Source organism: Heptranchias perlo, chromosome 14, assembly GCF_035084215.1.
Source record: "Heptranchias perlo isolate sHepPer1 chromosome 14, sHepPer1.hap1, whole genome shotgun sequence".
Lineage (NCBI taxonomy): Eukaryota > Metazoa > Chordata > Chondrichthyes > Hexanchiformes > Hexanchidae > Heptranchias > Heptranchias perlo.
This window is the reverse complement of record NC_090338.1, coordinates 15,058,469-15,079,071: the sequence shown is the minus strand read 5'-3', so window position 1 is coordinate 15,079,071 and position 20,603 is coordinate 15,058,469. Positions and strand designations below refer to the sequence as shown.

General features: G+C 42.5%; 1 protein-coding gene across 3 annotated transcripts in view; it reads right to left on the bottom strand.

Annotated features, from left to right (window-relative positions):
• The window catches only part of arap3 (ArfGAP with RhoGAP domain, ankyrin repeat and PH domain 3), a 201,361-nt gene that overhangs the window by 162,708 nt on the left and 18,050 nt on the right, over positions 1–20,603 (bottom strand). The window lies entirely within an intron of this gene.

The following is a 20,603-nucleotide window of genomic DNA, read 5'->3' as shown; positions in this document are numbered from 1 at the left end:
CCGGCTCTTTGGAAGAGCTATCCAATTAGTCCCACTGCCTGCTCGTTCCCAATAGCCCTGCAAGTTTTTCCTATTCAAGTATTTATCCAATTTCATTATGAAAGTTACTATTGATTCTGCTTCCACTACCCTTTCGGGCAATGCATTCCAGGTCATTACAACTCGCTGCGTAAAATAAATTCTCCTCATCTCTGGCTGTTTTGTCACATACACAGAGACACACACACACACTTTCTAGCAGGACTCAAAAGTCCCCTTAAGGTTGCAATCAGAAGCAGAACCCCATCCAATCTTTCTTCTCCCTTCCCTCTCACTGAGGTCAACTCCAATGGCCCACCTGCTGCCCCCTCTGGTACTGACTGGGAATCAAACCTGGGATCTAGTGGAATGTATGGCTTCAACACGGTGGGGGGCCCAAACTCTTTTTTTCAAGCGTTTTTGGTGTTGGTCATGCTGTATTAGTAAAACTGCTCGCACTTGCTTAAAGAGGCCACCAAGAAGACACAGTTTTAAATGTCTTCTTAGCAAATCCTGACAGTCATATTTGCCCTGCAAATTGATACACAAGACCCATGCTTCTTAAAGTGGTGAATCTCATACAGGTTTAGTAGGCCAAAAAGCTGAGTATCATAGGGCCCAAGGACCACATCTAAAGAACTGCAATATAAACCCTGGATTTGAATAGATTAGAACATGAAACTTCCAAATGATCACACAACACATGTCAACAAAATACTACAGGAAGAAAAGAATAAAATACTTGCATTTATATAGAGCCTTTCATGACCTCAGGAGATCTCAAAACGCTTTGCAACCAATGAAGTACTTTTTGACATGTAGTCAATGTTGCAATGTACTTTATATCACGGAACCTAATTTAACTTTTCTCATCATTTGACTGGAAGAATTTCTCAGTAATTTGTGATGTAAATCTTTTTTTTTGCATCCATATATATATCCAAATATGCGTTATACCGGCCGTACGTTATTCCTTTCTAAATTGATAGCTGCTTTCCGATTATCATTAAATTCACATTTTTACTTATTGCATTTGTGCACATTTATCAATATCCTTAAAGGTGCATTAGTGCTGCTTTTTGTATCATGTACTTGTTTCATGTTGGGTCATAAAATGCAAACAAGTGAACCCAGCAGCATATAAAATATAGGCACAAATACTGGGATTTTCAGGCCTGATCATTAGGGCTGGCAGACTGTGGAAGGCCTTTAGGCCTCATTATGAACCTCCAGTGTACAACACATTTCCCCTTGGATTCACTGGCAATGCTGTAAAAGAAATCTCTGTGGTGTGATTGATTCAATTATGGTTTTAATTTCTACACGTGGCAAATAGTTTGGAGTTACCAGCCGTCTTCCAAGGCCAAACAGAGAGAGGGAGCAGGATAAATGCTGTGCAGAGAGTGGGATCATGGTTTGAATTCTGATGTTGGCTTTGTTGCTGATGAAATTAATTGAAAGCCTGAACTTCTAACTCCACATCAAAAGGGACTGAAGCAAATGGAAAATACATTTAACAAAAAAAAACAGACTTTGGCTGCCTGGTTTACATTTTAGGGACTTCCAACTCACCTGCTATCTGTCCAAAAGCAGGCAGGTGGGGGATCTTAAAATAGACACAGCAGTGCATGGAAGAACTTGAAAGCCTCAAGTGTGAGAATTGGGTTTAAAGAACATTTAAAGCAAAACACTTAATCTATCTACAAGAAGCGTATTATTTAGTGGCAGTTTTCAGGTACAGCTGGGAGCAGTTTGCTCCACAAACTCTGCTGGCTGACAACTGCTGGTTCATACAGCTCTTCCAATCTACTTTCGACAAAGATCTGCCTGAGACAATTGTCTGAAAGCTCAATTTGTGAACTCACTACCAGAAAAGTCCCAGATTTGATTCCCAGTCTGATATAGCTCATCTGGTTGGAGTGTTGAAATTGGCCTCAGAACCTCTGGATTTCCCATTTCTGCTTTTCATCCAGTGACCACCTCCCCTCAATGCACATCTGTGGATGCTAAGTAAGGGCGTGAGTGGTAAAGGTTATGATGCCCCCCACAGTGAAATAGTTCGCTGAAACTTAACTGCCCAGGCTCACATATTAAAAACAGCTGCTTGGGCAAGAAATTGGAGGGCAGCCGGTGGGGGGAACCATATCACAGCACAAGCCAAGTGTATTCAGGGAAACGAGGGAAGAAAACATATTTGTTCAACTTTTTATCCAAACTATGAGGATAACATGGCACCGACAGACACATTGGGGCATCATGGCTGTACCATCAGCTTGGCAATGACATTAATGTGCGTTTAATGTTTGGTGTCTGTCACCCAGAAGAAAAGTTATAGTAAATTTTCGATAAAATGTCCTGGGGGAGTTACTGTGAGAAGCCTCTCAGAAAACTACAGAGAAGCACTGAGGTTTGGGCCACGTCAGAAGTACTCAATCGATACTTGATTATTTAAAAATTGATCCCTTTGGGTCATAATCGAAGAGAAAGGAGGAACTTGGCGTCGCTGAATTCATTCAGGCACTCAGCTAACAGACATTGTGGGTTACATCAGCTGAGCACTGCTTGCAGCCTCAAATAAACCTGAAATATCTGGCCCTCTTGGTGGAGGTGCATTTTTTTTTATTATTCGTTCATGGGATGTGGGCGTCGCTGGCGAGGCCAGCATTTATTGCCCATCCCTAATTGCCCTTGAGAAGGTGGTGGTGAGCCGCCTTCTTGAACCGCTGCAGTCCGTGTGGTGAAGGTTCTCCCACAGTGCTGTTAGGAAGGGAGTTCCAGGATTTTGACACAGCGATGATGAAGGAACGGCGATATATTTCCAAGTCGGGATGGTGTGTGACTTGGAGGGGAACGTGCAGGTGGTGTTGTTCCCATGTACCTGCTGCCCTTGTCCTTCTAGGTGGTAGAGGTCGCGGGTTTGGGAGGTGCTGTCGAAGAAGCCTTGTCGAGTTGCTGCAGTGCATCCTGTGGATGGTACACACTGCAGCCACTGTGCGCCGGTGGTGAAGGGAGTGAATGTTTAGGGTGGTGGATGCGGTGCCGATCAAGTGGGCTGCTTTGTCCTGGATGGTGTCGAGCTTCTTGAGTGTTGCTGGAGCTGCACTCATCCAGATAAGTGAATAATGAATCTCTTAACAGTTAGGAGATTTTTCCAAATTTAAAAAGTTACTTCAGCGTACAAGGAGGAAATATTTTTGACTTGTAAATATTACCCAGTTGATCACTGACCTTTAAGATTTGAACTTGTGTTTGAATTCGCCTCAGTCCCTATAATACGAAAGTACTGATTGGCCTACCAACAATTTAGTATTATCTATATTTTCACTGTGTGAAGTTAAAGTATCAAAATATATTATGGGGGTGAAATTGGTCTTCGACAGTAGCACACAATGGGCGATAGCGAATGGGCAGGCCATTTTACACTCCACCCGATTTTCAGATGTAACATGGTCCCGAAGCTTACGAACATACGACAATCTACCTGCAGCACCAGTCAGCCTACAAGGTTGAGTTTTGACTTCTGACAAAGCATGGGAGGATGATCAACAACAACTTACATTTATATAGCACCTTTAAAGTAGGGAAAGGCCCCGAGATGTTTCACAGGAGTGTAATCAGACAAAAATTCACACCAAGCCAAGGAAGGTGATGTTAGGATGGGCGACTAAAAGCTTGGCTAAAGAGGTAGGCTTTAAAGAGGTTAAAGGAACAAGGAGAGGTGGAGAGGTTTGTAGAGGGAATTCCAAAGATTAGAGCCTATATGGCTGAAGGCACAGCTGCCAATGGTGGGAAGAAGGGAGTGGGAGTTACAGAAAAAGCCAAAGTTGGAGCACACTGTTGCTGATGAAATGTTGTAGAAGAGCAGCAGAACAACAATAGGGTAGATACCATCACACACATCGTAACCCTTCCTCCTGTTTCCCATTTGCAAGAAAGTTGGCAGGTATAGTAGTCTGGACTACTTCCAAATTATGTCACAAGTATTTAAGAAAACAGGAAGTTTGAGATGATATGGCACTTTCAAATGCAGGGGATTAACTATTTCATTGATATAAATCTCTAGTGTATATATTGTTTGGAAACTAACCAAAGGGCAATTTACACTGAACTATCTGGTGCAAATGAAATCTTACATGCAATTTACCTCCAGTCAGATGGTTACGAGTTCAAGTCCCAGTCCACAATTTGAGCACATAGTCTAGGCTGATAACTCAGATGAGATGTTAAATGATCTGCCTGTTCAGTTGGATATAAAAGATATATGACACTATCCATAGGAAGACCAAAGTGCTCTTGTGTACTGGCCAACATTCTTCCCTCAACCAATACCGCTATAAACAGATTGACTGGTTATCCATCTGAGAGTCATAGAGTCATAGAGTCATAGAGTTATACAGCACGGATAGAGGCCCTTCGGCCCATCGTGTCCGCGCCGGCCATCAAGCCCTGTCTACTCTAATCCCATATTCCAGCATTTGGTCCGTAGCCTTGTATGCTATAGCATTTCAAGTGCTCATCCAAATGCTTCTTGAATGTTGTGAGGGTTCCTGCCTCCACAACCCTTTCACAGGCAGTGAGTTCCAGACTCCAACCACACTCTGGGTGAAAAAGTTCTTTCTCAAATCCCCTCTAAACCTCCCGCCTTTTACCTTGAATCTATGCCCCCTTGTTATAGAACCCTCAACGAAGGGAAAAAGCTCCTTAGTATCCATCCTATCTGTGCCCCTCATAATTTTGTACACCTCAATCATGTCCCCCCTCAGCCTCCTCTGCTCTAAGGAAAACAAACCCAATCTTCCCAGTCTCTCTTCATAGCTGAAGCGCTCCAGCCCTGGTAACATCCTGGTGAATCTCCTCTGCACCCTCTCCAAAGCGATCACATCCTTCCTGTAGTGTGGCGACCAGAACTGCACACAGTACTCCAGCTGTGGCCTAACCAGTGTTTTATACAGCTCCATCATAACCTCCTTGCTCTTATATTCTATGCCTCGGCTAATAAAGGCAAGTATCCCATATGCCTTCTTTACCACCTTATCTACCTGTTCCGCCGCCTTCAGGGATCTGTGAACTTGCACACCAAGATCCCTCTGACCCTCTGTCTTGCCTAGGGTCCTCCCATTCATTGTGTATTCCCTTGCCTTGTTAGTCCCTCCAAAGTGCATCACCTCGCACTTTTCCGGGTTAAATTCCATTTGCCACTGTTCCGCCCATCTGACCAACCCATCTATATCGTCCTGCAGACTGAGGCTATCCTCCTCGCTATTTACCACCCTACCAATCTTTGTATCATCAGCGAACTTACTGATCATACCTTTTACATTCATATCCAAGTCATTAATGTAGACCACAAACAGCAAGGGACCCAGCACCGATCCCTGTAGTACCCCACTGGCCACAGGCTTCCAGTCACAAAAACAACCTTCGACCATCACCCTCTGCCTTCTGCCACTAAGCCAGTTTTGTATCCAAAGTGCCAAGGCACCCTGGATTCCATGGGCTCGTACCTTCTTGACCAGTCTCCTGTGGGGGACTTTATCGAAGGCCTTACTGAAATCCATGTATACCACATCCACTGCGTTACCCTCATCCACACGCCTAGTCACCCCCTCAAAAAATTCAATCAAATTAGTCAGACATGATCTTCCCTTGACAAAGCCATGTTGACTATCCCTGATTAATCCTTGCTTCTCCAAGTGGAGACTAATTTTGTCCTTCAGAATTTTTTCCAATAATTTTCCTACCACTGATGTTAGGCTCACTGGCCTGTAGTTCCCCGGTTTTTCCCTACTCCCCTTCTTGAATAATGGTATTACATTAGCGGTTCTCCAGTCCTCTGGCACATCCCCTGTGGCCAGAGAGGTTCTGAATATTTGCTGTTTGCTGTTTGCGGGAATGTGCTGTGCGCAAATTGGCTGTCACGTTTGCCTACATAACAGTAGTGACGGCACTTCAAAAGTAACTTGTTGCCTGTGAAGCACCTTTGGACATCCTGAGGATATAAATGCAAGTTCATTCTTCTTCGTCATTTCAGTATTAAAATACCAAGTAACACAGTTAAGATCAATCCTTGTGATAGACTTATTAGGAACAGGAATCCAAAATGCATTTTGGATCAGCTTCCCAGCCAGGTAAATAAGTTCTATTAAAAATCAGAAACTGACATAATGGGGGCGAAATTGGTCCTTTGTCAGTCGCGTGAAACGGCCTCATAGCAAATCGATAGCCTGTTTTACACCACGCCCAGTTTTCCTGTCCATTGAATTCAATCATTTCCTACATTACAACAGTGACTACACTTCAAAAGTACTTCATTGGCTGTAAAGCACTTTGGGACGTCCTGAGGTCGTGAAAGGCGATATCTCAATGCAATCAAAAAGAAAATTGGGCGCGATGTAAAGCAGGCTGATGACTCGCTATGAGCCCGTCTCGTGTTACCGGCGAAGGCCAATTTCATCCTCGATGACTTTTTCACATGCACCAAAGTTGTAATTATGTTTCAACGAAGGGCCAAAGAGATCAAACTGACTCTTACTGCAAATCAGTGAGAGCTTTAACTTCGCATTTTCTTTTCTTTGTTTTGTGACCTTGGGTTTGTTTCTTATATAGCTGGATGATTACTACAAGTGTACTTATAAGATATCCACTTTGCTATTTTTCCCTGTACACGATGCAGGAAAACACAGTCATTCCTAAATATCACACAAAAGAGTGTAAGGAGCCTTCAAACGTCAGTGGGACTCAAAAGAAACACTACGCGCCTTGTATGGAAAATAGTATAGCAACAGAGGTGTCTGGACTGAAGTCAGATAGCAGTGGAGCTTAGTGAATTTAGTTATTAAATATTGCTTGACCCTCTGGAACATGTCAGGTGCAGCCTTGCTCCAAGTGCTTTCTCTGGAGAAGATGATCCAATGCAGATGGAGATGAAGTAAACCAAACTGAAGGTTGAAAACCCTAGTCTCAGAGATGGAAAAACAACGTGCTAAACTCACTGCCTGGGCCACCCTCATCCTCTTAATCAACACCTATGTATCACAAATCACTGATACACAAATATTCTTCCAGGTGATCATTTTCAAAATTTTGGTGAAAGGGAATTTTTTTTTCGTACATTGGCAAATTTACATTCAGCTGAAATCGAATCTATTGCAGTTGAAAGAAAGATTTGCACTTATATAGAGCCTTTAATGACCTCAGGACATCCCAAAGCGTATTACAGCCAATTAAGTACTTTTGAAGTGTAGTCACTGTTGTAATGTAGGAAACGGGGCAGCCAGTTTGCACACAGCAAGGTCCCACAAACAGCAATGTGATAAAGATCAGATAATCTCTTTTTTTTTAAGTGATGTTGGTTGAGGAATAAATATTGGCCAAAACGCCAGGAAGAATTCCCTTGCTCGTCTTTGAAATAGTGCTATGGGATCTTACGTCCACCTGAGAGTGCAGACAGAGCCTCAGTTTAATGTTTCATTCAAAAGATAGCACCTCCAACAGTGCAGCACTCCCTCAATACTGCGTTGAAGTATCAGCCTAGATTTTGTGTTTAAGTCTTTGGAGCGAGACTTGACCCTACAACCTTCTGACTCAGAAGGTAAGAGTACTACCACTCATCCACAGCTGCAGGTGGTCTTAAGTGAGCTATGTTGTACTGGTTATGAAGACAAAGCACGTGAGGTACATTCTTACACAAATGTGGAAAGACATGGTTAACTCGCTTCTATTTATCTCCCCATTTTGTACCACTGAGCTGCATACTTGATCCCTCTGAGAATCTGTCTGTATACAGAATGGGGATATGGGACCGAGGTTCCTCCTGCTCTCTCGGGTGGGTGTAAAAGATCCCATGGCACTATTTCAAAGAAGAGCAGGGGAGTTCTCCCCAGTGTCCTGGCCAATATTTATCCCTCAACCAACATCACTAACACAGACTCTCTGGTCTTTATCACATTGCTGTTTGTGGGACCTTGCTGTGTGCAAATTGGCTGTTGCATTTCCTACATTACAACAGTGACTACACTTCAAAAGTACTTAATTGGCTGTAAAGCGCTTTGGGACGTCATGAAAGGTGCTATATAAATGCAATTTCTTTCATTTTTCCTCCCCTCCCAGAAGAAGTTAGAGTAGCAGTATTCTGTGGGAGCAAAAGAAAATGCAAAGAACTACATCAGAAACTAGACTGAAAACTGAAAGAAAAACAAGAGATTTTCATAAAACTTTCCTCTCCCACTTCTCTTATTGTTGAGGTCGAAGCTGATTGATGCTATTGTTGTGAAAGTGTTAATTACTGTAAAACTCTTGTTTTAGATATTATTTTGGTTCCTCCCATTTCCAGCAATTGTGTTACAGCTTACTTCCTTTCACCTGCAGCCTACAGCACTTCACACAGAAAATACAATTCTACCCACTTCTGGAACAAACGGCATCTATTTTCACCCCCAGAGACATAAGTGCTTCGCAAAGTTAGCCTTTTAATTCCCCCAACCTGTTCTTTCTTTAAAAAGCTCAGCCAGTCACTGTACAGCAGTCCTGGTAAGGAGAGACAATCTAATGCAGACGGATGTCATTGCAAAGCGGGACAGGTCATGGCAATTACGGCCATCTTGCCCTATACGTCTCGGAATCATACAGCACAGGCGGCTACTCAGCCCATCATGCCCGTGCCGGCTCTCTGAAAGAGCTATCCAATGAGTCTCACTGCCCCTGCTCTCCCCATAGCCCCGCAAATTTTTCCTTTTCAAGTATACATCTAATTCCCTTTTGAAAGTTACTATTGAATCTGCATCCACCACCCTCTCAGGCATTGCATTCCAGATCATAGCAACTCACTGAATAAAAACATTTTTCCTCATGTCGCCTCTGGTTGTTTTGTCAATTATCTTTAAATTTGCGTCCTCTAGTTACCGACCCTCCTGCCAGTGGAAACAGTTTCTCCCTATCTCTCTGTTCTGTTGTCTAAACAGAGTAGATTTTGAAGCTGCCAGGATCGTGGACATTGGATCTGATTGTCAATTCACCAGATTCATTGTCTGTTTACACTCTAAGCTGGCCATGAAGTTCAGTGTCACTACAAGCCAGTCCATCTCAGAACAAGAGCAACGAGACTACAGCCATTTTCAAAACAATTTATTACTCTTACAAGAAAATCTTTTCTTCAGGTCAAAGGGAAAATCTATGCTAGCAAGGAAACCAGGATCTGCGAATGCAATATCAATCTGTTAACTGTCTCACAGAGCTGTCTGTGGATTTTAGAACATTCCTGTTCTATGAAGTGTAGGCTTCTCTACTTGTAAGCATCTAATATAAGAGCAATTTACCTCTGTGGATCATTGAAATACTTTGGGAGAAGAATTCCTGGTTTTTAACTTGCTGTTAACAGATAGCTACCTTAAGTATGACCTCATCTCTCAGGTAGAGACTGATTTGACAATATTCTCAGGAGCTACTGAACTACTGATACTTGATTCATATCTGACAACGTACAACAGCTCCAACAATCTTCAATACCAGTGTAACATTTCCACTTTCTACAACCACTGTTCTTAATCTGGGATTCGACCAGCCCCCCTCCCTCCCAACAGCTATGGATGCTGGGACAATTAGAGCTTTCAAGACTGGGATCGATAGATTTTTGTTAGGTAAGGGTTTCAAGGGATATGGAGCTAATGTGAGTAAATGGAGTTGAGGTACAGATCAGCGATGATCTAACTGAATGGCATTGCAGGCTCAAGGAGCTCGAATGACCTACTCCTCTCCCTCAGCTGTGGCTCAGTCGGTAGCACTACTGCCTCTGAGCCAGAAGGTTATCAATTCTCTAGACACCCCTGATCTTTTTGATAAGATAACCTGAAAACCTAAGAATGGCTACAGTGGACATAAAAGATACAAATGTATGTTGCCATCATCTGAAACGGAGATCAGGATGAAGAACATGATTACAAAGGCCTATGGCCTGGTGAGCTATTGCAACCACTCTTTAAACAAACCAGTTGCTTTTACAGGACTGAATCCTACAGGACATATGATGTGTGCCATGGAAAATGTTCGGAAATACCATGAGGAAGAAGAGACTGGCCAGCAGAAAGTTAATATCCAAGAACACTAAGCTCATTCCTATGAGATGCTGCTAGTATGCGGAGATACATGAAGAAGATACATTGAAGAATGAGTCTCAGACAGGCTCAGTTACTTGACAACAGCACAACAGGAAAATGGTTAATGTGGTCCAGGCGATTGAGAAATCCTTTTAAACAAGGCACTGACACATGGTCCATAGAGAAACCAACTAATTAATGAAACAGTCAGGAAACACTGGTATCAATCAAAAGGACTGAAATTAAAGTAAAGACGGACACAGTAATTTGGATTTCCAAAATTCAGGGTTAGATTCCCATCAGTTAACAATAAAATTGGGAGAAACAATATTTAGAAGATATCCGCACGATGGATACAAAATTACAAGATTATGAGGGGCCCAGATAAAGTAGACAGGAAGTACCTGTTTCCCCTAGCAGAGGGTTCAAGAACTAGAGGACGTAGATTTAAGCTGATTGGCTGGAACAAAATTAAAGGGATGTGTTACTAGACATGCTGTCACTGTGTGTCCACATAGTGTTGGACACAGCCTAGAAGCACAGTGTGGGTTTAATAATACCGGTACCAATCCGGATATTAACTGTACCATGGAGGCCCTAGAGGCGGATCTAAAACCCACTTAAGTGGCATATGCCGGAGAGGGCGAATATTGTGTTACAACTAATTTGAAAACGTTTAAATATGCCAATCTAACTTGTGATATTTTAAGTCCAGAATTCTACTCCATTTCTGAAGTCCTGGTTCGGATTGGACCCGAGGAACTGGTAGAGATACACCGGCATAACCTCACCACCTTACAAGTTTCTGAGAATGTCAAAAAGGACTTAAAAGCATATCAGGACACATTTGGGTATCTGACACTCCTGTTGCCTAAATACTTGAAAGCATTGCGAATGGAGATACGCCTCTCCCAGAAGGTTTATTATAACCTACAACAGGACAATAACAACATTAAGCATGACATTGACCAAATTAAAGTCACCACCTGGTGAAATGACCCCTGGAATTTGGGACTGAATATACAGATCCATCTTTGGATTAGATTAATTTCATATGTATTAGTCGTAGTGCAGTTTGTTGTAATGTGCTTCTTGATTTTCATTGCATGTAATAAATGTAAGCAGAGGATGAAGGGTTTGGCAAAGATAGTAAAACAGAGCCTGGGTGAGAATGTCCCCATTGTCTCTGTGGTTTCAACTAAGAACACATCTTAATGGTACCGGGAGTAGCACCCGCTGGGGTAAGGTGCATGTAAAAGGGAAGACAATTATAGTTTGATAGGATTATCAGATGCTCTGCCTCTCTTCCACCCGGACTGGTGGCCAACACGAAGGGAATCTGGTTAAGATGAGGTACAGCATCTAACGGGATATTGTAGGGAGAATTTGGATTAAGGGATATAATGGGGAGGGCACCAATTCACAGGTGTAAAATGGTCTAAAAGGTACCATTCAGTCTAATTAGGCTGGAAACAAAATATAAAGCACCATAGGATATTAGACTATGTTAGCCTTTTCAAATTAACATGAATAGGTTTAGCTGACCAAGGACATTCGCAGCTTACTTGAGAGATGTTTAGAAGGAGTCTGTTCCTGAGAACAGATAAGAGTACAAAGGCGTATTGATGAAACATGTCTGTGTTCTATTGGGACTTCTCTAGTTCAAGGGCTAGTCATATTCATTGTTATGATTCTTATAGTTTATTGCTTACTTAAATGTTGCTGCGCTGCAGAACCTGCAGAACCAGTGAGCACCGTAATAATTGGTTATCATGAAATGATAAAAGGGGGGAATGAGAATCCCTACGTGGTCAGTTTTCGGTAAAATATTAAGATGCCTACGTGGCAAAGAAGCAGAATGCAAAATGGTTAGAAAGGGTTAATTAGTTAGTAACTGAGATTGGTACAGGTGGCCTGGCCTCCTGCTGGGCCATATGTTTGCGTAGTCAGCAGGTTTGCATGGTCTTAGCAATGTAGAGTCTTTGATGTGATTCAAGGACTGGTCTGAATGTCTCCATGTTTATGGCAGATCAATATAGGTAACGAGCTTAGCCAAAGTTGAAAGACATTCCAGGTTGGGAGATAAGGAACAGAAGGAACAGGGAAGAACATTCCAAGTTGGAAGGTGAGGAAGTATCCCCTTTGATGTCTAACAGCAGCATGATCAGCACATGGACGATCTATGATTGGCCGGCAATAATGTAACCTCGCATGGCAACCTGTGCCCGGCTTATGATTGGTGTTGACTCTTGTGTTAATGATGTTCCAACCCCTATTCATCTGTATAAAAACGTGTGGATTTCTGTATGTTTCTTGTTCTTGCTCTGCCAGCATAGAGGGACTCTATCAGGAGTCCAAATCAATGCTGCAGACTAAGAACCCTGCTATTAAAGTTGTGATGAACTTTAAAATGTATTCGACTCAGTTTTTACTGAACCAGACTGAGGGAAAAGAATCCGGATCGTCAAGTTCAAGTCCTACTCCTAAATATGTGAGTTTGAAATCTAGGGTGATACTCCAGTGCAGTACTGAGGGAATGTTGCACTGTTGGAGGTGCCGTCTTTCAGATGAGACAATAAACTGAGGCCGTGATGTAAAAGATCCCGTGGCATTATTTTGAACAGGGGAGTTCTTCCTGATGTTCTGGCCAATATTTATCCCTCAACCAACATCACTAAAACAGATTCCCTGGTCATTACCACGTTGCTGTTTGTGGGACTATGCTGTGCGCAATTGGCTACTGTGTTTCTTACATTACAACAGTGACTACACTTCAGAAGTACTTCAGCGGCTGGGGATGTCGTGAAAGACGCTATATAAATGCAAGTTCTTTCTTATATTCCTAATTGTTTGAACATTGTGGCTCATGACTTCCCTGACAAATGAGAAAGAACTGTACAAGCCAACAATTGGGAAGCCATGTCACAGGGCTGTTGGGTGCACCCATGAACAGAACAAAATGGCAGTTGCCACCACTGCAGGCAGCCTTTAGATTGTTCCGGTAGCGCAACTGTCTCCGGAGCTATCAGGTGAATCTTGACACTCCCTGAGGCAGCGGCAAAGGTTAAAAAAAAAATTTGAATTTGTATAGTCTTTAATCATATCTCTCAGAAAAATCTCAAAGCATTTCACATACAATGAATTACTTCGAAGTGTACTGTCTGTCAGTAGGTAGGCAAAAATGGCAATATTTTGGGTACAATAATATCCCGCAAGCAGCAATAAGGTGAATGACTAGTTAATCTGTTGCTGGTGGTATTGGTTGAAGGAGGAATGTAGGACAGGACACTAGGAGAACATCCTGCTCTTCTTCGAATAGTGCCACTGGATCTTACCTTCCAGTTGGATTACTAGAACAGGCAGATGGGACCTTGATATAATACCTCATCCAAAGTGCAGGATCTCTGACAATGCATCACTCCATTAATATTGCACTGGAGTGTCAGCCTAGATATGTGTTCCAAGTCCTGGAGTGTACCTGCAACCTCCTGAATCAGAAGGGAGAGTGCTCTCCATTGAGCTAAGCAGCACCTCGTTTGCCTTATAGCATGACTGATACTGCTGGGGTTACCGCACGTGGCAGTATTGTAAAATAAACGCAGCATAACATATCTCCTCTTTATTTACAGATTGTAGGACTTTGACATCAAGATTTACAGTAAATTACCACATTAAATTGTTATAGTCCTAAATTTTGGGAAAATCCTATTCCTTGGATTGGAATCCGCTATTAACTGAATACAGACTGCCAAATGAGTGTTCCCTCTTTCCTTATTTTTATCAATTTTATCTCCTTCTAACCCCCGCCTTTGTTTCCATTGTAAATGAATTAAATGTATGTGAATCTATTCATAAAATGTTGGTCTTTACCAGATGAGTATACCGTATTTTTCTAAAATCTCTATTTTCCCTTTGAGACATTAACAGCTTTAGTAAGAGCCGACCTTTACCCCCTCTATTTGGAAGAGAATTTAGCCAAGGGCATGAAGGACTGAAGGTCCCATCAGTCCCATCAAAGAGACCTTCATCGTGCCCATCTGGGCTGGGCTCAAACTCTAGTCCCACAGGTGAAAGGCTCAATATTCAAATGTACCACCCCAGTCAGTCTGTTGAAAATGTAACATTGAACAAATGGTACAGAGGCCTGTAACCATGAGTGGAATTTAATCTGGATCCTTTCCAAAGGTGTTCAGTTGTGAAATAACAGAGGGCATTATATTAGACTATAATGGCTGACTTGAAGCATGTTAAATGACTGGAACATAATCAGAGTGGGCTTTTTTTTTTATTCGTTCATGGGATGTGGGCGTCGCTGGCGAGGCCGGCATTTATTGCCCATCCCTAATTGCCCTTGAGACGGTGGTAGTGAGCCGCCTTCTTGAACCGCTGCAGTCCGTGTGGTGAAGGTTCTCCCACAGTGCTGTTAGGAAGGGAGTTCCAGGATTTTGACCCAGCGACGATGAAGGAACGGTGACATATTCCCAAGTCGGGATGGTGTGTGACTTGGAGGGGAACGTGCAGGTGGTGTTGTTCCATGTACCTGCTTGCCCTTGTCCTTCTAGGTGGTAGAGGTCGCGGGTTTGGGAAGTGCTGTCGAAGAAGCCTTGGCGAGTTGCTGCAGTGCATCCTGTGGATGGTACACACTGCAGCCACTGTGCGCCGGTGGTGAAGGGAGTGAATGTTTAGGGTGGTGGATGGGGTGCCAATCAAGCGGGCTGCTTTGTCCTGGATGGTGTCGAGCTTCTTCAGTGTTGTTGGAGCTGCACTCATTCAGGCAAGTGGAGAGTATTACATCACACTCCTGACTTGTGCCTTGTAGATGGGGGAAAGGTTCTGGGGAGTCAGGAGGTGTTTATGTTCATCATAAACCACAGAAATTCCAATATTTATAATTTTCCTTTTTGTCACTGTGGTTTATTTTTTTCGCCCATCAGCACAGTAAACCCAACAAGCTCCCCCACTCCATTCTGAAGAATACCTGTACTAATATGAATTATCATTTGGTTCAAGACTAGATATAATTGCTCCACTGTTGTGACCAGGCTAAGTACTATAGAAGAAAGACTTGCATTTCTATAGTGCCTTTCACAGCCTCAGGATGTCCCAAAGCACTTTACAGCCAATGAAGTACCTTTTGAAGTGTAGTCACTCTAATAATGTAGGAAACGCGGCAGCCAATTTGTGCACAGCAAGGCCCCCCAAACAGCAATGTGATAATGACCAGATAATTTTTTTTTTAAATATAAAGTCCTCTACTTCCACTCCAGGGTATGGGATGAAAAACAAGCTTATCTGTACACTTCTCACAGCACTTTATGGTTCGGTTGCTAAATGCACCGCCAGGCATAGTACTGCGTCATAAGTTCATCTGAGGTATATGCTGAATTTGCTGATCTCAATCGGTCAAAGTAGCAGCCAAGCATTTTGTTCCTGATCATTATCCAGTAGCCCCTTCTAGAAGGTGTGCGTGTGCAAAGATCAGGTAGACAGGATCAGGCCAGTGTGATGCCCCCTCATAGTTCAAAGACCTGTCAACACTTGAGCATGGATTTTCTGTTCGGCATTACTTTAACGCTGGTGGTAACCCATTTATGATAAATGCAATGAAGTCGATCAGGAAAATCGAGGTTGCATTGTCAAGGTCCACATATGAATGGGGTGAAATAAAGTCACCCCAGAAGAATGTGGTCAAAGGGCTATCAGTACCCATGGAACCTTACCCCATCACGACTTACTGCTTTGAGGATACAGGAGGAAAAAATTGTGGGGGGACTAATAGGCATAAAATGATGCAGTTTTGATTAGAAATGTTTCACGTGTTGTTGATGGTACACTATCATTTATATTACATATAAGTAAGGAAAGAAGAAAGAACTTGCATTGATATAGCACCTTTCACAACCTCAGGACGTCCAAAAGCATTTTACAGGCAATTAATTACTTTTAAAGTGTAATTGTTTCCATGCATGTGTTAGCTGGAAAATTTATTTTTTAACACTATTTTGTTACCTGTCGCCTACTCCAATGGAACGTAAATCCTACATAGACGCTATTCAGATTTCTACGGGTATTGCAGTTTGTAAGGCTGCCCTGCTTTAGATCATAAAGCCAGGTGTTTATATTATACATCTGTCTATTATTAATATGCTTGACTGCTGTGGGACTGGGTACACTGGGGTCTACGACTGGTTGTTAGTGAAGCCATATAAGTAAAAAATGTCTAAACACAAAGTACTAAATAGGCAATTTGTTAGCCTAGAAATTGCTGTTAGTGATATTTTCAGATGCTAAATGGATTAATACTTGCTAAAATAGGCAAAGGCGTGTCATGCACACCCCTTAAGTGTCTGTCTGCTGATATGGTCAATAAGAAGAAAGGTTTGTATTCATACGAGCTCATGATGTCCCAAAATGCCTACTTTAGAAGTGTAGCCACTGTTGTAACGAAATGGCAATTTCAAAAGTTCTTTTAAATTTTGCTTTTTGGGGGTTGAAGAATGTTTTGTCCAATTGTCTGACCTCACTGTATACAGACTAAGTGGGATCTCTGGTTGATTTTTTTCCCTCTCCTTAGCTGAGAGGCACTAAGAAATAAATAAGAAAGAGGCCATTTATAGCACCGCAACCAAGATTAACTTACATTGTATAACAACTAGACCGACGTGGCCCTGCGTAAAATTCCAAAAAAGACCTCTCTTATCTTCAGTCATCCATTTTTAAGTTGCCTTCTGCATTTTTTGTGTTTACTTCGGTTAACATAAAATGCAGTCAGTGTCGGTCCTTTGACTTTGTGAACCTTTTATATCGCATTGTTTAGCCTGCTTAGACTTGTGCTGCAAACTCCCACAGAGTGTGGCAAAAGTTACCGTGAGCAATTATGCAGAAGTGGGCGGAGTCCGATCAGATTTTCATGAACCTTGGTGTCGCTAGGGTTAGGAAACGGGAGCTTCATATCCAGTTAATTTAAACACATAACGCAAATCTGATTCCAACTGTAAGTAATCATAACATGTACGACTAGCAGTTAGTACATCAGGGCATTCCCTGAGGCACCTCCACCTACAGCCAGTGTTGGATATCAATTTTTGTATGATTGCGCTCCTGGGATGTTTTACTACGTTAAAGGCTCTACATAAATGCAAGTTGTTATTTTTGATGTGGCTGCGCTTTCAGTTAATATTGAGGAAGGTTCAAGGCATTATTGTATCATTTTTTAAAAACTATAGAAGTTGGTGTATTTTCTACGAGCAGATATGTCTGGCATATTTAGAAAGCAACATACTGCAAAATCTGACTGGACCGCGTACTAATTGCTGAGTTTCCAACAGAACGTTTTATAGAGTCAGTGAAAGAATGAAATTTGTGGGCTTTTTTGCCTGACAAGTGCAGCCTTTATTTGCATTAGTCTGGTCATTCTTTCCCCCTGAAAGAAATTAAATAGCTTTATTCACAGAAAAGTAAGGTTGTTCTGGCCTACTGCATTACTTAGGGTTGCCAACTCTGGACGTATTCCTGCAGGTTTCATTGTTTAAACCGCCCCGCCCCCACGCTCCTACCATTGGTCGCCCAACACCTACATCCTCATAGCGTCCCGCACTCCCATGGCCAACTGGAAATTAAACAGACTCTTCATTATCCAATTGGATGATTCTTGATGTCAATCAAACAGCCTTTCTTCCCCCATCTACAATATTTTTATAACTAATAAATGAAAGCGTTCAAAGAAAAGAATAAACAAACATCTTGTTTAATGCCTGCATGATTATTCTCCTGGGTTGCTTTCAGCAGTGTCCTGGAGATTAATCTTTAATTCCTGGAGACTCCAGGAAAATCCTGGAACGTTGGCACTACTGCACCTAGATAAAGCGGACGATGAATCTTTGCTCGACTATGTGTACTAGATCATTACTTCACAACTACATGAAAACCAGTTTTGTGATTTGAATCACAAGTCCCCCCACACTTGTCTCCCACGCGTTGCCACCAGGAACTCTGCAGACTGTTTGAAGTTTGACTGGTGCTGAATCACTCAGCCTATTACTGGCAATTTCACTCGGGCTGTGCTCAGACATGACCAAGATTTTGTTCAACTGTCAACTGATTATTCCCACAATAGCTGAGACAGCTGAAGTGGTAGTGAATGTTTTCAGCTGGTCACAGAAAGGGCCATTCTGTGTTTACCTGCTTGTCAATCAACTCACCCAAGGCAAAAAGCATTAAGTGGAAAATTTACCATTTAAAATTCTCATTCTCATGTCCAAATCCCTCCACGGCCTCCGAGAACTCTGCCCTCCTTCAATTCTGGCCTCTTGTGCATCGCCAACTTCCTTCGTCCAACAATTGGAGGCCGTGCCTTCAGCTGTCTAGGCCCTAAGCTCTGAAAATCCCTCCCTAAACCTCTCCACCTCTCGCTCCTCCTTTAAGATGCTCCTTTAATACCTACCTCCTTTGACCAAGCTTTTGGTCACCTGTCCTAATGTCTCCTTCTTTGGCTCGATATCATTTTTCTTGTCTGATTACACCCCAGTGAAGCACCTTGAGACGTTTTACTACCTTAAAAGGCGCTTTAAAAAAAAGGCCTGTTTTGGAAAAACTCTAAGCAATTCCTCTCTGACTCTGTAAGGCAATCAAGCAAAGCTCCAAGAGATCGTGGTAACCAGTAAATCCTTCCATTCCCAGCTAAACTCAGATTTACTCTTTATAATTTGAAATATTATCCTCCCTCTGGACCATGCCCAGCTCCCTTTTCAAGCACTGTAAGGAATCCATTTACTTGGTCAATTAGTTTTATTTTGGAGTTTCATTGGACTTTCTACAGATTTAGGATATATCACGTGTGTCTTTTGAAATTGCCCCATGAGATATTACTAATACGCACATTCACCTGGAAATTCCATGTGGAGGGGGGAGGGGGTCTCCTGATCTCCCCCTGTCACTGCAACGGAAGATAAGCAGAACCTCTGGAAAACGGCACGAACAGCTAAAAACAGCTGTTTGCACCAATTCTTCATGGCTATCGCCAGAGTTACAGCAAAAGGTGGGCGGAGAATGGCCATGGAATGACCATTCTGACTTGGACATATATTGCTGTTCCTTCATTGTTGCTGGGTCAAAATCATGAGAATTCTGAAGTCAACTCACCAGGGCAGAGGGAGTCAGTAGAGCTTGAAAAGGACGGAGATATAGGACTTTGTTTTGGGTGAAGACAAGATGGTGATGTTTTGAGTGAGTTGTAGTGTGTGGAGGATTGAGGTGGGGAGAACAGACATTACAGAAGTTAAGTCTAAGAGCGATGAAGGCATGGACTAGGGTTTCAATGGTGGTGGGACAGAGACGAGTAATGACGAGGACATGGCAAATTTAGGAAACTAAGCTCAAGGACTCAAACTGTACACTGACATTTTCCTCCTGGCTGAGCCTGCGTTGGCAGCTGGGGTGGTTGAGAGAGTATAGTTCAAACTCATGTTAAGGGGTGGGAGCCAAAGAGGATGACTTTGCTTTTGCCAACATTATGCTGGAAGAAATTTTATTCATCCACATCTTGATCCAGCCCAGACTACTGATATGAAAGTTAATCTCTGCTAACTGTATGGACCCACAGTGAAATGAATCTGGGCAGTCTCAATCCAGCTCCTATTTGGCATGAATCCACTACACATCTCTCAACCAGAACAATTCTCCAGGAAGTTTCAATTTTGAAAATAAATCGGGAATATCAAAGTTTTATTCTAAAATAAAAGTTTCAATAGGATTAAAACGCTTATATAAATTAAATTAAATGATTGATCATTTGCGATCAGTTATCAATTTTCACAGGAGCGAGGTTATATGCTGAATAATAACCAAAAGCCTCTCAAAAGTACCATCTCCAAATAGACTAGGAGAGAGGCAGCTGTAGACAGAACAAAATGTGTTTTAGATTTAAACCGCTTAGTAATCTGCGAGCCATGTGTGGTTCTTTAGATTGTAAATATTAAAATGGCAACCGCCAAGAGTGGTGTTTATAAGATGAAGGGAATGTGACTGAATGAAGCCTTGCCTTGTGAACATTGAAGCAATTTGGGAAGGCTTGGCTGTGAAACCCCCATGGTTTAAAAAGCTGTAAACACTCGGGAGAATTATTGCAGGGCTCTCCTGATCTCCCACAGTACCTTCAGCAGAAACCTTGAAGGAACGGCATACATGGCCTTTTTTTTATTCATGCTTGGGATATGCGCATCGCTGGCAGTGCCGGCATTTATTGCCCATCTTTAGTTGCCCTTGAGAAGATGGTGGTGGGCCTTCTTCTTGAACCGCTGCAGTCCGTGTGGTGACGGTTCTCCCACAGTGCTGTTAGGTAGGGAATTCCAGGATTTTGTCCCAGCGACAATGAAGGAACGGCAATATATCTCCAAGTCGGGATCGTGTGTAAGTTGGAGGGGAACTTTGAGGTGATAGTGTTCCTATGTACCTTTTTGCCCTTATCCTTCCAGGTGATGGAGGTCATGGGTTTGA